Source organism: Eleutherodactylus coqui, chromosome 8 (genome assembly GCF_035609145.1).
Source record: "Eleutherodactylus coqui strain aEleCoq1 chromosome 8, aEleCoq1.hap1, whole genome shotgun sequence".
NCBI lineage: Eukaryota > Metazoa > Chordata > Amphibia > Anura > Eleutherodactylidae > Eleutherodactylus > Eleutherodactylus coqui.
The window spans coordinates 188,363,105-188,376,186 of record NC_089844.1 but is presented as its reverse complement, the minus strand read 5'-3'; the positions used below and the strand labels follow the sequence as shown (position 1 = coordinate 188,376,186).

Genomic DNA, 13,082 nt, shown 5'->3' with positions numbered 1-13,082 from the left:
GTGATGGTACGGTTATATAAGGGGAGTGTGGTGGTGTTATGGTTACGCGAGAGAAGTGGGTTTTCATGAGGGAAATGTGGCGACGGTGGGGTTACATGCAGGGAGTGTGGAGACGGTGGGGTTACATGCAGAGAGTGTGGAGACGGTGGGGTTACGTGCAGAGAGTGTGGAGACGGTGGGGTTACGTGCAGAGAGTGTGGAGACGGTGGGGTTACGTGCAGAGAGTGTGGAGACGGTGGGGTTACGTGCAGAGAGTGTGGAGACGGTGGGGTTACGTGCGGGGAGAGTGTGGTGACGGAGGGGGTTACGTGCGGGGAGAGTGGCGACGGCGCGCTTACGTGCGGGGAGAGTGGCGACGGCGCGCTTACGTGCGGGGAGAGTGGCGACGGCGCGCTTACGTGCGGGGAGAGTGGCGACGGCGCGCTTACGTGCGGGGAGAGTGGCGACGGCGCGCTTACGTGCGGGGAGAGTGGCGACGGCGCGCTTACGTGCGGGGAGAGTGGCGACGGCGCGCTTACGTGCGGGGAGAGTGGCGACGGCGCGCTTACGTGCGGGGAGAGTGGCGACGGCGCGCTTACGTGCGGGGAGAGTGGCGACGGCGCGCTTACGTGCGGGGAGAGTGGCGACGGCGCGCTTACGTGCGGGGAGAGTGGCGACGGCGCGCTTACGTGCGGGGAGAGTGGCGACGGCGCGCTTACGTGCGGGGAGAGTGGCGACGGCGCGCTTACGTGCGGGGAGAGTGGCGACGGCGCGCTTACGTGCGGGGAGAGTGGCGACGGCGCGCTTACGTGCGGGGAGAGTGGCGACGGCGCGCTTACGTGCGGGGAGAGTGGCGACGGCGCGCTTACGTGCGGGGAGAGTGGCGACGGCGCGCTTACGTGCGGGGAGAGTGGCGACGGCGCGCTTACGTGCGGGGAGAGTGGCGACGGCGCGCTTACGTGCGGGGAGAGTGGCGACGGCGCGCTTACGTGCGGGGAGAGTGGCGACGGCGCGCTTACGTGCGGGGAGAGTGGCGACGGCGCGCTTACGTGCGGGGAGAGTGGCGACGGCGCGCTTACGTGCGGGGAGAGTGGCGACGGCGCGCTTACGTGCGGGGAGAGTGGCGGCGGCGCGCTTACGTGCGGGGAGTGTGGTGGCGGCGCGCTTACGTGCGGGGAGAGTGGTGACGGCGCGCTTACGTGCGGGGAGAGTGGTGGCGGCGCGCTTACGTGCGGGGAGAGTGGTGGCGGCGCGCTTACGTGCGGGGAGTGTGGTGGCGGCGCGGTTACGTGCGGGGAGTGTGGTGGCGGCGCGGTTACGTGCGGGGAGTGTGGTGGCGGCGCGGTTACGTGCGGGGAGTGTGGTGGCGGCGCGGTTACGTGCCGGGAGAGTGGTGACGGCGCGGTTACGTGCCGGGAGAGTGGTGACGGCGCGCTTACGTGCGGCGAGTGTGGTGGCAGCGCGGTTACGTGCGGGGAGTGTGGTGGCAGCGCGGTTACGTGCAGGGAGTGTGGTGGCAGCGCGGTTACGTGCAGGGAGTGTGGTGGCAGCGCGGTTACGTGCAGGGAGTGTGGTGGCGGCACGGTAACATGAGGTAATTGTGGTGACGGTGCTGTTATGTGCGGAGAGTGTGGAGGCGGAATGGTTACATGAGGAAGGTGTGGTGATGGTACGGTTACATGCTGGGAGTGTGGTGGCGGTACGGTTATATAAGGGCGGTGTGGTGATGGTGGGGTTACATGCTGGGGAGTGTGGTGACGGTGTGGTTACATGCTGGGGAGTGTGGTGACGGTGCGGTTACATGCTGGGGAGTGTGGTGACGGTGCGGTTACATGCTGGGGAGTGTGGTGACGGTGCGGTTACATGCTGGGGAGTGTGGTGACGGTGCGGTTACATGCTGGGGAGTGTGGTGACGGTGCGGTTACATGCTGGGGAGTGTGGTGACGGTGCGGTTACATGCTGGGGAGTGTGGAGGCGGCGGTTACATGCGGGGAGTGTGGAGGCGGTACGGCTGCACAAGGGGAGTGTGGTGGGGATGCTGATTTTCGCACATGTGATGGAACCCCTAACAATAATCTGTGCCATTTCCATAAATGTCATAGAAGGCAATGAAAATGAAGTGAACAGTTTAGCATACAGTAATGCCCCTTTCACACGGGTCAAAAATCTCACTTACCCAAAGGAAGCAGCTGGTGACATCACCAGCTTATTCACACTCAGGAGGCTCTATTAGACTACATAAATAGGTACGCAGCATGTTCTACATTAGGGCTCATGCGATGTACTGCCGTGTGACACGTGGTGAATCAGTATATCAGTGAGTATATGGCCGCTCTGTGATTTTTTTTTTTTTTGTTGTCTGACTTTTATTGATCCTTTCACATTAGCGTGTAAACACTGTGTGTAGATCCGAGCGAGGAAAAGATGGCAGCTTGCTCTATTTCTCCACATACCACGCAGTGTGAGCCCTATACTTTTGTATGGGCAGCGTATATACAGCACTGTCCATACGCAATACATATGCAACCCCCACGATGAAACAGAGCTGGGAATTAGAAGAAAAAAGACAGTCACACATCGCATGATCGTGTACGTGAGATACGTAGTCATGCGCAGTACACTCGCTGCCATACGCAGTCTCTGCCGACAGAGTCGGCATCACATAGACTGTTAGTACACTACGGGACACCCGCATTGTTTTATGCATATAGTCGCTTATAAATTATATTGGACAATGTTAATTTTTGATTATACAAGGTATTACTTTTATTTGCTGAGATTGAAATACCCTTCTAAGCCTTCAGTCACAGATCTTGTATGTCCAGGTCATTCAGACGGAGCTCCCGGACACAACAATAAGCTTTCATTAGTCAAATGGAGACAAAAAAAAGTCTCTATTTAACTAGGTTTCCATTAGTTTCTGGCCAGATAGAGCCGTGTAGTCGACTAAGTTATTCTGTCCGGCAGAAATGTGGGAAACCAACAGAAATCTGCTGAAATGGAGATCAAAATGTGCAGCTTTGGTCTCAGTTTTAGTAATGGCAGCCTAGGGTTTTGTTCAAGGTCGCCAACGAAACCCATTTGAGAATTTAAACAGAACCCAGAGAAATATGCAAATGGGCGTACCTGCAAAACATAGGACATGCATACACGCATAGGTGCTCTGTGTATAAATATTCCCTATGGGGAGTCCCCTTGTCACTGAACGGGGAGTAAAGAATCCGCTGTTACAGAGGATTGCATATCACATCTTGTATCCAATATAGAGGCGGTACAACAGGGCACTGGAGCCTCCATGCCCACCCGTATCACATCTTGTATCCAAGCTAGAGGCGGTATGACAGGGTACCAGAGCCTTCATGCCTGCCTGTATCACATCTTGTATCCAAGCTAAAGGTGGTACAGAAGGGAACTTGAGCCTCTGTGCCTGTCTGTATCACATCTTGTATCCATTTGTTTGGCGGATGCATCATTTTGCAGTTGAACACGCTTGCTCGTAATGCCTTTTGCTTTTGTGCTTGAAATGGAAGCGACTGCCAAGGCTAAAGCCCGTGTATATTCCATAGACTATAGCTATCTCCAGGACAGGAGGACAGCTGTACAGCCTACTGGGTGCAGAGGGGTTCTTGTGCAGCCTTCCTCGCACACCGCCTACGTCGCGGAGAGTGCGCAGCGTTCCTTCGTGTCATTTGGACGAGACCCTTTTGGACGTGTAAAGGCGTTGGGCGGGGCTATGCAAAGGTCTTCCGGCTCCCTCAGTGCATTGTGGGTGTGCCCGGAGTGCTGCCTGAGCGTGTTGCATCTGATACGTTCCCTATCTGAGGATCATATATTAAATGGATTTTTAGAACAGGGAGCTGGAAAAAGTGCTTGCTCTGTCCACTTCGCACATTGAGCTGGTATTGCAGTACCTCCAGTACTGGTGCACCCCCTTTCCTACAGCAGTTTCCAAAAGCAGAAAAAAAAACTGACGAGCAAGAGGTGCAGCGCAGCTGCGGCTGCTAACAACCAAGCACTTAGATTTAGGCCTCATGTCCACATGATACATGGCAGAAGTATCGCATGATACTTGTGCGACGGCTCGTTTTTTTTGCGTGATGTCCTGTAGTTTTTATTTGTACCATTTTGGAGTTTATAAGACTTTATCACTTTTTATTATAACTTTTTTTGGAGATAGGAATCGGTTACGTGCACACTTCCCATAGACTTGTACAGGGACCCTTGGTGCGCAAATGTGCACAAAAATAGAGCATGTTGGGGTTTTGCACGCATGCGAAATGTGTGAGTAAAGAGAATTCTGAAGGCATCCATTGAAACAAATATGTTTGTGTGAAGCGGCCCTTACTGTACTTTTGTTAGCACGAATCAAGCACATTTGCAAGCGCAAAAAAACACGCAACCATGCCGCCATTTATTGAAATGGGCAATTAGTGTAATTAGAATAATACATGTTCTTCCCCTGCAGAAATGCACGAGAAAATAAAGGGGACTGCTTTTTTTTTTGGACAAAGTGCACATGCAAAATACACTTATGTGAAGGAACTCGCTGCAATCAGCGGGTTCTACTGACGTGTATTTAGCATGTATATTTTTCATGCGTAATATGCTGCGCAAATACATCTGTGTGAATCTGGCCGAAGAGCCCACGGTGGTATGCGTAAAACGCTGCGTCTCTGCGGTGAGAACACAGTCGTGGACATGAGCCCTAAGGCTGGAGCTCTATGGAGTCTTTCGCCATGACATGGGTCATGTGACCAAAGATCGCTGTGCAGCCCTGTGAACTTGCATTCTCAAATATATCAATGGGGTCGCGCAAGTTCCCACAACCTATAGATTGCTTAAACCTCTACGAGGTTGGATTTTTGCAATATATTGGTCGCAGCTACTTGTGAGTTGTATCACAACTCCATTGTCTTCAGTAAGGCCGGTTGCACACGACCGCTTCACATTCCGAATGCGGGATACCACAGCGGAAGGTGACCCTGCGTTCCTGCAGAATCTGTAATGCGGAGACTGGGAACACTCTCAATCATTTACCCGCTCACTTATCTACTAAATAACCAATACTTACAACTTCTTGTTTCTGCCAATTGTGGGGTAGGCCACAGCTTTTATTTATTAACGAATATCAGATAACTTTATTGAAAAAACTTTATTGAAAAAACTGTCCATGCTGTCCGTATGCTAAAACTTTAAAGTCCGTAAACAGTCCACTGAGGACGTTTGTAAGCCCCGTTCCTTCGGCTTGCAAACCCTCCTCTACTTCCTCACAGCATGGACAAACAATCCGGGCCAAACCAGCTGTGACAACTTCCAACGATAGTCCTTCATAACCGTCCCACCTCTCCCCTATCCCTCCAGGGCGGGTGGGCGGGTGTCTCTTCTCCAATCTTCTCCCTTCTCTTCTTGTCTCACGACTGAGCTCCTTCCGCTCCCCCCCCCCTTTCTCTTCCTGTCTAAACTCCACCCCCCTTTTGCTCGCTCTACTTAACCCCTGCTGTACCTGTTCCCAGTCCTGTGCCGCCTCCTTAATTAGCTCGCGGCATTCAAGACTGGGAACACTCTCAATCATTTACCCGCTCACTTATCTACTAAATAACCAATACTTACAACTTCTTGTTTCTGCCAATTGTGGGGTAGGCCACAGCTTTTATTTATTAACGAATATCAGATAACTTTATTGAAAAAACTTTATTGAAAAAACTGTCCATGCTGTCCGTATGCTAAAACTTTAAAGTCCGTAAACAGTCCACTGAGGACGTTTGTAAGCCCCGTTCCTTCGGCTTGCAAACCCTCCTCTACTTCCTCACAGCATGGACAAACAATCCGGGCCACACGGGATGTGCCGCGTTACTACGGCTCATTCCGTCCCCACCCCACCAACCCGAGCTAAAGCTTTCTCAACCCCATCCTGCAAGCCGGATAGGAACGTATCCAACCCTACATCATTGAGGTGAACACCGTCCCTCCTCAATGCCCCCTTTTCCTTCTCTTCCAGCTCCCAATGGCGCACCGCCACCCCTCCGATAGAGTGAACGAACTGCGACATCCGCATGTTGATCAGCCTCCTGGCTCTATCCACCGCTTCCAGGCTCCTAGCTCCATTCCAGAGCCTCCTCGCGACAATGTCAGACCACACGATGATGCATCCACTAAAACATTCCCGAAAACGCAGTAAGTCCTGTTTCATGATGACCAACAGGTCTCGTGTCTTTGCTTTTCCGAGATCATTCCCCCCGGCGTGAACAACCAACACCACTTTCCGGGGGGTACTTCTGGCTATGTCCACCACCAACTTCCACATGTCGGGCCATCTTAGCCCCCGGACTCCGTGCCAGGTTACGGATGTTCCGGGTAGGCCTAGCTCCGATCCCAACGGGCGTACTGCTGCCCTCCTTTGTGCCCCGTAAATATAGGAATGCCCGACTATGTGCACCTTCCACGGTTCTGCTGCTGCAAATAAAAACAAGAAAAAACAAAAACAAGGGCAACCAACTTGAAAAAACACTGCCTCGCACTAAAGAAAAACGAGGGGCCTTTAGGCCCTAACTTAAATCTCCCACCGCCAGATCGGGTCGCACATAAGACTTATATGCCTGGGACTTCCATCTCCCAAGCCGTTTTAACCCGTCTTCGTTCATTCCACCCGCATCTGCCGACGTGGCCGCACCGTTTCTGAAGGAGTGGGTTCCGAATTCCTTCGGATCGAGGCCCACAGACCTCAAAGACGATTTTAACCCCGCCGTTACCTGAAACCTGGTGAGGGGGAGGCCGGATGCGTGGACCAAAAACTGCTCCCCCGCCGGCCTTGTTGCCATGTAACTGGCTACCGTATCTACTGGGCACCAAACTGCGCCTAGCCGCGAGATCGGCACCCACTCACCTCTACCGAAAACGTCGGTTTTTGATTTCTTAATCCTGACCCGTAGCCCGTCGTCTACCGGTACCACATCGTCAAACATAAGACCTCCCGGCATAAACTTGCTCTTCGGAACTAACTTGCCGATCCTGAGCGCCGCAAAAAATGCCAGCAAGAATGCCGTCCTAAACAGTAAAACCTCGTACCCGTTGCAACACGTGACCTCCAAAGTGTCCAATAACTTGCACAACAACTGGTAAGTAATCGGGCGGCGGGCATCGGAACCGGCCTTTTCTTTCTTCCACCCGCGCACTATCTGGCGAAAAACGAACTCTTTTGTAACATCTCTGAACCCGTGCAACTTTAGCAAAAAAGCGACGCCCGCAAGATGCTTTTTCGCCGCATCCACCGACGCCCGTCCCGCCCGTAGGGACGCTAACATATCCAGGGTAGCTGACCGGGCCCTCTCGCCCCCAGCTACCCTGCCATCCGTACAACACAACCATTTTTTCCACACCGCATTATAATTTTTCCAGGTTCCCACTGCCACGGATGACTCGACAAGCTTCAGCAGCTCTGTTCTGCCAGATCCCACAAGAAAAGCGGGCAGCGTACTCCCAACGCATCCGCCTGAGGGTGCCGCTCTCTGAACCGCTCCATCTGCGAACGAGAGAGCGCGTCAGCTGCCACATTTTTATATCCCGGCACATGCTTTGACCGTAAATATATATTACGCTGTAAACATCTCAGAACCACATGTCTCACGAGTGCCAACACCGGTGGGGAAGATGAAGACTGCCGATTAATAATGTGCACCACCGCAGCATTATCAGACCAAAAACACACTTTGTGATCTTGTAACTCCTCACCCCATAGTTCCACAGCCACCACCAACGGGAAAAACTCCAATAAAGTAATGTTTTGATTCCACCGCTTTGTTATCCAGGATACTGGCCATGGTTCCCTGCACCAGTGGTTCCGGAAAATAACCCCAAATCCTGTAGACCCTGCAGTGTCCGCGGACAGGCTAAGACCTGTACCCGACCACTCTTCCTTAGGGCACACCACCTGCCCATTGAACGCTTCCAAGAAGATTTTCCATGTGTGTAAATCCCCTCGAATCCCTGGCGTGACTCTAATAAAATGATGCGGCTCCTTTACACCCACCGTCGCTAGCGACAGCCTCCGTGAAAAAACGCGACCCATGGGTATCACTTTGCACGCAAAGTTCAATAAACCCAAGAGGACCTGTATTTGGCGCAGCGTAACTTTTTTACACCTTACGACATCGCTGACCGTCTGACGGAGGCGGGCAATTTTCTCGATCGGTAATCTAAAAACCATTTCCTCGGTGTCAATTTCAATCCCTAGGAAAGTTAACCTTGTCACCGGGCCCATAGTCTTTTCCTCAGACAATGGGACCCCCGCCTCCTGCATCAATGACCGGAATGTGCGTAACAAAAAACCGCAGGTGCCCGATGACTCCGTACCGATAAACAGAAAATCGTCAAGGTAGTGCGTCACCGATGTGATGCCCGTTTCAAACCTGAGCATCCATTCAAGGAATGAACTGAAAAGCTCGAAGTAATAGCACGAAATCGAGCACCCCATCGGCAGACACATATCATAAAAGAACTGATTATCTATCTTGCAACCCAACAAGTGGAAACACTCAGGGTGAATTGGCAGTAGCCGAAAAGCCGACTCAATGTCGGCTTTTGCTAACTGAGCCCGCTTACCTGCTGCTCTGACCAAAGCGACCGCCTGGTCAAATGACGCATAAACCACCGATGCTTGTTCCTTTGTAATGCCATCATTTACCGACTCCCCTTTTGGGAAGGACAGATGATGGATCAATCGGAACTTGCCCGCCTCCTTCTTAGGGACTAGCCCCAATGGTGAGACCCGCAAGTTCGCGAACGGTGGTTCGTCGAAGGGGCCCGCCATGCGGCCTGCCGCCACCTCTTTGTTAACTTTTTCTCTGACTAATACTATATTATCCAGGGCCGACTTTAAATTTGCGCACAAGGTGGAAGCAGGTTGAAATGAAAAGGGGATTAAAAAACCGTCGGTAAAACCTTGCCTAAGGATTCTTGCTTCCTCCCTCCTGTGGTATCTGTCGAGCCACTGGAAGAGGTACTTGCTTTTCACCGGGGTTCGGTGCTCCACTGGCACCGCCCCCGGCGACTGGCTGTCTCTGTTTTCTGAAGCAGCGCACCGCGGAGTGTTGTCCTCCGCAGACCGAACATTCGTGCCTAAACTTGCACGTCACGAAAAACCGGCAGTGGCCCTCATTATAGAGCCAGCATGCCCCGTTTGGCCGCGGGGGGCTGTTGCCCGCCCCCCGCGGCACCCCCTTGAAAGGTAGTTTTCTGCGGGCGTTGAGCTAAAATGAGTTGCAACCATACATCGGTCGCTTTTGTCGCCCAACTCACGGCCGTACCCGAAACGCGCCGACGAAAGTCCTCGTCATAGCGCCACCACGCGGTGCCTCCGTGCAACTTATATGCACTGAAAATGGTGTTAAGATAGACCAACATCTCGGGACCTTTTTTAGGGTACTGTTGGCATGTAACGTACGCCAAAACCGTAAACGCTTGAACCCAATTACAGAAAGTCTTAGCGACCTTCGGTTTTTTATCCACACGATCTGACACCCTCTCTTTATCAACCGTCCCATGGTCCGGAGACAACAGAGACCATATATCCACATAAACACCTTTCCGGATCTTATCGAGTAGATCATCCGACACACCGACCCCCAAGGGGGCAACCCCGCAGAACAGCGAGTCTGCGTATCTCAACCCTTCCATCGGGTCCACTTCACCTCCGGCTGTTAGGCCACCCTCCTGCCCCACGGGTGGGCCCGCGCCCCCCGGGGATCCACAGGACACCGATAAAACATCTTTTTTATCCATTTTTCTCAATACCGATTTTAATACTAACACCAAATCATTTTTCTCCGCCACCTTGGCGGGATCCATTACATTTTTCCAAGCATTTAAACAGTCTGACTCACCGGCACGACCGTCCTCCGGCATCGCCAAGGGCGAGGTCCCTGCCGTCCTTCTCCCAGGGCTCCTGCCTCTGCTGCTCGATGGCTGCCGCGAACTCACATGCGGAGCGTCGTTTGTCGCATATCCTCCCGCTGTCATAAGGTGGCCCCGCTCTGGCCGTCCCGGGGGTGTATCCCGCCTCATGTGGCGTATGTTGTGCCTGCTTGTTGAAGGTGTTGGCGGAGGTTCCGCATGGCGGTAAGTATCCTGGTGGTGCCGTACACCTGGACTCCTGGATCCGTCGCCCAGAGACTCTCCGCTCGGCCTCCTTATGCTCTCGCTTGCTTGCGCTCCTACTCTCACAAGCTCGCTCTCACGCCTTTGCTGATACCTTGCCCTCCTAGCTCTCTCGCGTTGTCTACGCTTGGCACCCAAACCTTGCCTATTGCCGCTTGCGCGACTGGCGTAGCCCTGTGAGGAATCCCCCCCACCTGACGATGTTGCCACCACGAAACGTGGGTTGACATAACAAAGCCTCTGTGCGCTAGGGGCCGCTATTGCTTGCTGCTGTGGAAGGTGATATCTGTGAGCCGCGCGACCGCTATGCTCACGAGTCTGGGTGCTGACTGCGTACCCGGTGCCAGCGGGCGGGATGTAGGTGACATACCGGCTATGTCGATGCTCATGGATAGGGTGACCCACATAAGCCCCGATCGGGGGACCCTCCGGGACAAGGGCAACTAAGGGGATCCCCGCTTCCCCTATAATCTCCCCACTTTCCTTAACTCCCTGAGCGCTCCCTGCCCTGGTGGCTGCACTGCTGGTAGAGCTGGTGGCCGGGCTATATCCCCTATCCCTCCCCCCCCCAGGGTTATACCTCCCGGGTAATGGGTTTAAGTGCCTGGCCACCTGACCCTCTGAGGACGCTCCTCCCCCCCTCCTCCCCGGTACCTGGCGCTGCTGCCTTGCTATGCCGCCATCTTGCCTGCCTTCCCGCCATGCGTCTGCACGTGGCACGTGCCTCCTTGGCTGCTCCATGCTGCCGGTGTCTCCTGCTGCCGTGCGCCCGACTGCGCGCTGGCTCCTGGACACGGAGCCCCTGCTTGATGCTGCCGGTGCCCCTCTGGTATTTTGCGGACTGCCGCCCGGCTGTTCCCGCTGCTCCTCCGCGGTCGCTCCAACCGCCGCGCGATTTGAATTTCGCGCCTCCGCCCTCGTGGCGCGTCCCGCGCCCTGCATCATCTCTCCGCTGCGGCCGCTCCTGCGGCCGACCCTCTTGGCGGCGGGGCTCGGACTGAGCCTCGCAGGGGGGTTCCGTCTTCTCTTCGGGCGGCCTCGCCCGGCATCCCGCAGCTGTTCCGCTCCCTCGGCTGCCGCCGGAAAAGCTGTTGCGGGCCCGACTGGCCTTCCGGACTCCGACCCCGATCTGCAGCTTGCGATGATCTCTTCCAGCCATTCCGCGCCGTCCGTCTGGATCGCCTCCCGAATCTGCGCTCGCAGCTCCTCCATCTTCAGATCTTGGGACTTCTGGATCGCCGGACGCGGTTGCGTTCTCTTCTTCCACGCCGCTTGCAGGTACTTCTTCGCCGCTTCTCCTCTTCTGCTGGATACTCCTTCCTTCTGCCGAACCTCTTCTCCTCTTTCTGGAAACACTTTTCGCCCTTGGCAATCTTCTTTCTGCTGCTGTCTCTTCTCCAATCTTCTCCCTTCTCTTCTTGTCTCACGACTGAGCTCCTTCCGCTCCCCCCCCCCTTTCTCTTCCTGTCTAAACTCCACCCCCCTTTTGCTCGCTCTACTTAACCCCTGCTGTACCTGTTCCCAGTCCTGTGCCGCCTCCTTAATTAGCTCGCGGCATTCAATGACCGCGAGAGTGAAGGAAGTAGCAGTAGTATGTATCTTTCAATGCGTGTGATTTGCTGCGGATCCTCCGTGTGGACGACGACTGTGGATTGAACAATAGGAAACCGGTGGTGTGAAGCCGGCCCGAGAGTGTGAGGTCGCAGGGCTATACAGCAATCTTGGTCGCGTAGCACTAGTCTCATTGCATGACTACGACTCCGCCATTCATGGGAGCTCAGTGCTTGACCATCTCCGTCAGCTCCACAGACGTGAATGGAGAAGTAGTCACACATTTAAAGAAATCTTATCCATATAATGCGGAAAAACAATCTACAGTTTAAATTGACCTGCGGAGCGGATTTTAAAGCTGCAAGACATCAATTTACAGATGTAGTAACACTAACGCATTCCACGTCAGCGTGCCACTGAGTAATTGAGTCACAGCTCCACTTGGCTTAGCACAACTACACTATCTGTGCAGCACGGCTCCGCTAAGCAAGTAGCGTAGTGCATCTTACAGACGCCGTCTGGTCCGCGCAGCAGATGTAGCCTGCCATCCTTCAAGGATTCTGTGAGGCAATAGTAAAAAAAACTGGGTATAGGTGCGACCGTCCTAGAGAAGCACATGGCATCGGGGATTAGCTCAACTGCTCTGTTTTATTGAAGCCAGCATAAGGAGACACGTTTCAGGCCTACGCCTCCCCTTCCTCAGCATTTGCTTTGCCAGAATCGTGGGCAGCATTTAGACATGAGTCGCCTTAACAAAGAAGTGTATTGCCAGCAAAAACTATAATTCAGATATAATCTATAATCTACATAATTAATACATAAATAGATTCATTCATTCATACTCATTCATTCATACATACATACATACACACTGTATGCAAATGAGCCAGGTGTCTGGCAGGCTGATGTCACTGCATTGTGATGTCATCAATTTAGAAGTATAAATACCGGACTTGGATCTCTTCAATGCTGAGATTACAGAGGCAGTGGCACCAATCTAGCATTGCGTCCCATTCACAATGTTTCCCCCATACAGGGGTTCCCCAATAGCATCCTTATTTCAGAACATTCAGTGTTGAAATATTACAATCTCCTCTGAGCATCCTCAGTCCTCCGAGAACAAGACCTTCACACATATGGTGCGTCCGCTACCTTTAGATGGCGCTTTCCCTCCTACCTTTATATCTCAAGTTACTTCCCAAGATACTTTAGGCTGTATTCACACGTGGCGGTTGGGGTTCAGTAAAAAACAACATTGACCAAACTGCCCACGTTTCTGCTACGGCTTTGATGCAATTGTGGTGAAAACTGAAACCGCATCAAAACCGCAGCAACAACATAAGCAGTTTTCCCGCTGTGGTTTTGTACATTGTTTCCACCATAAATCCCTGCCAGCGGCC

The 13,082-nt window shown here is 53.3% G+C and overlaps 1 pseudogene; it reads left to right on the top strand.

Annotated features, from left to right (window-relative positions):
* The first annotated feature begins 3,784 nt into the window (after positions 1-3,784).
* LOC136578161 (U2 spliceosomal RNA) lies at positions 3,785-3,912 on the top strand (annotated as a pseudogene).
* The last annotated feature ends 9,170 nt before the right edge of the window (positions 3,913-13,082 follow it).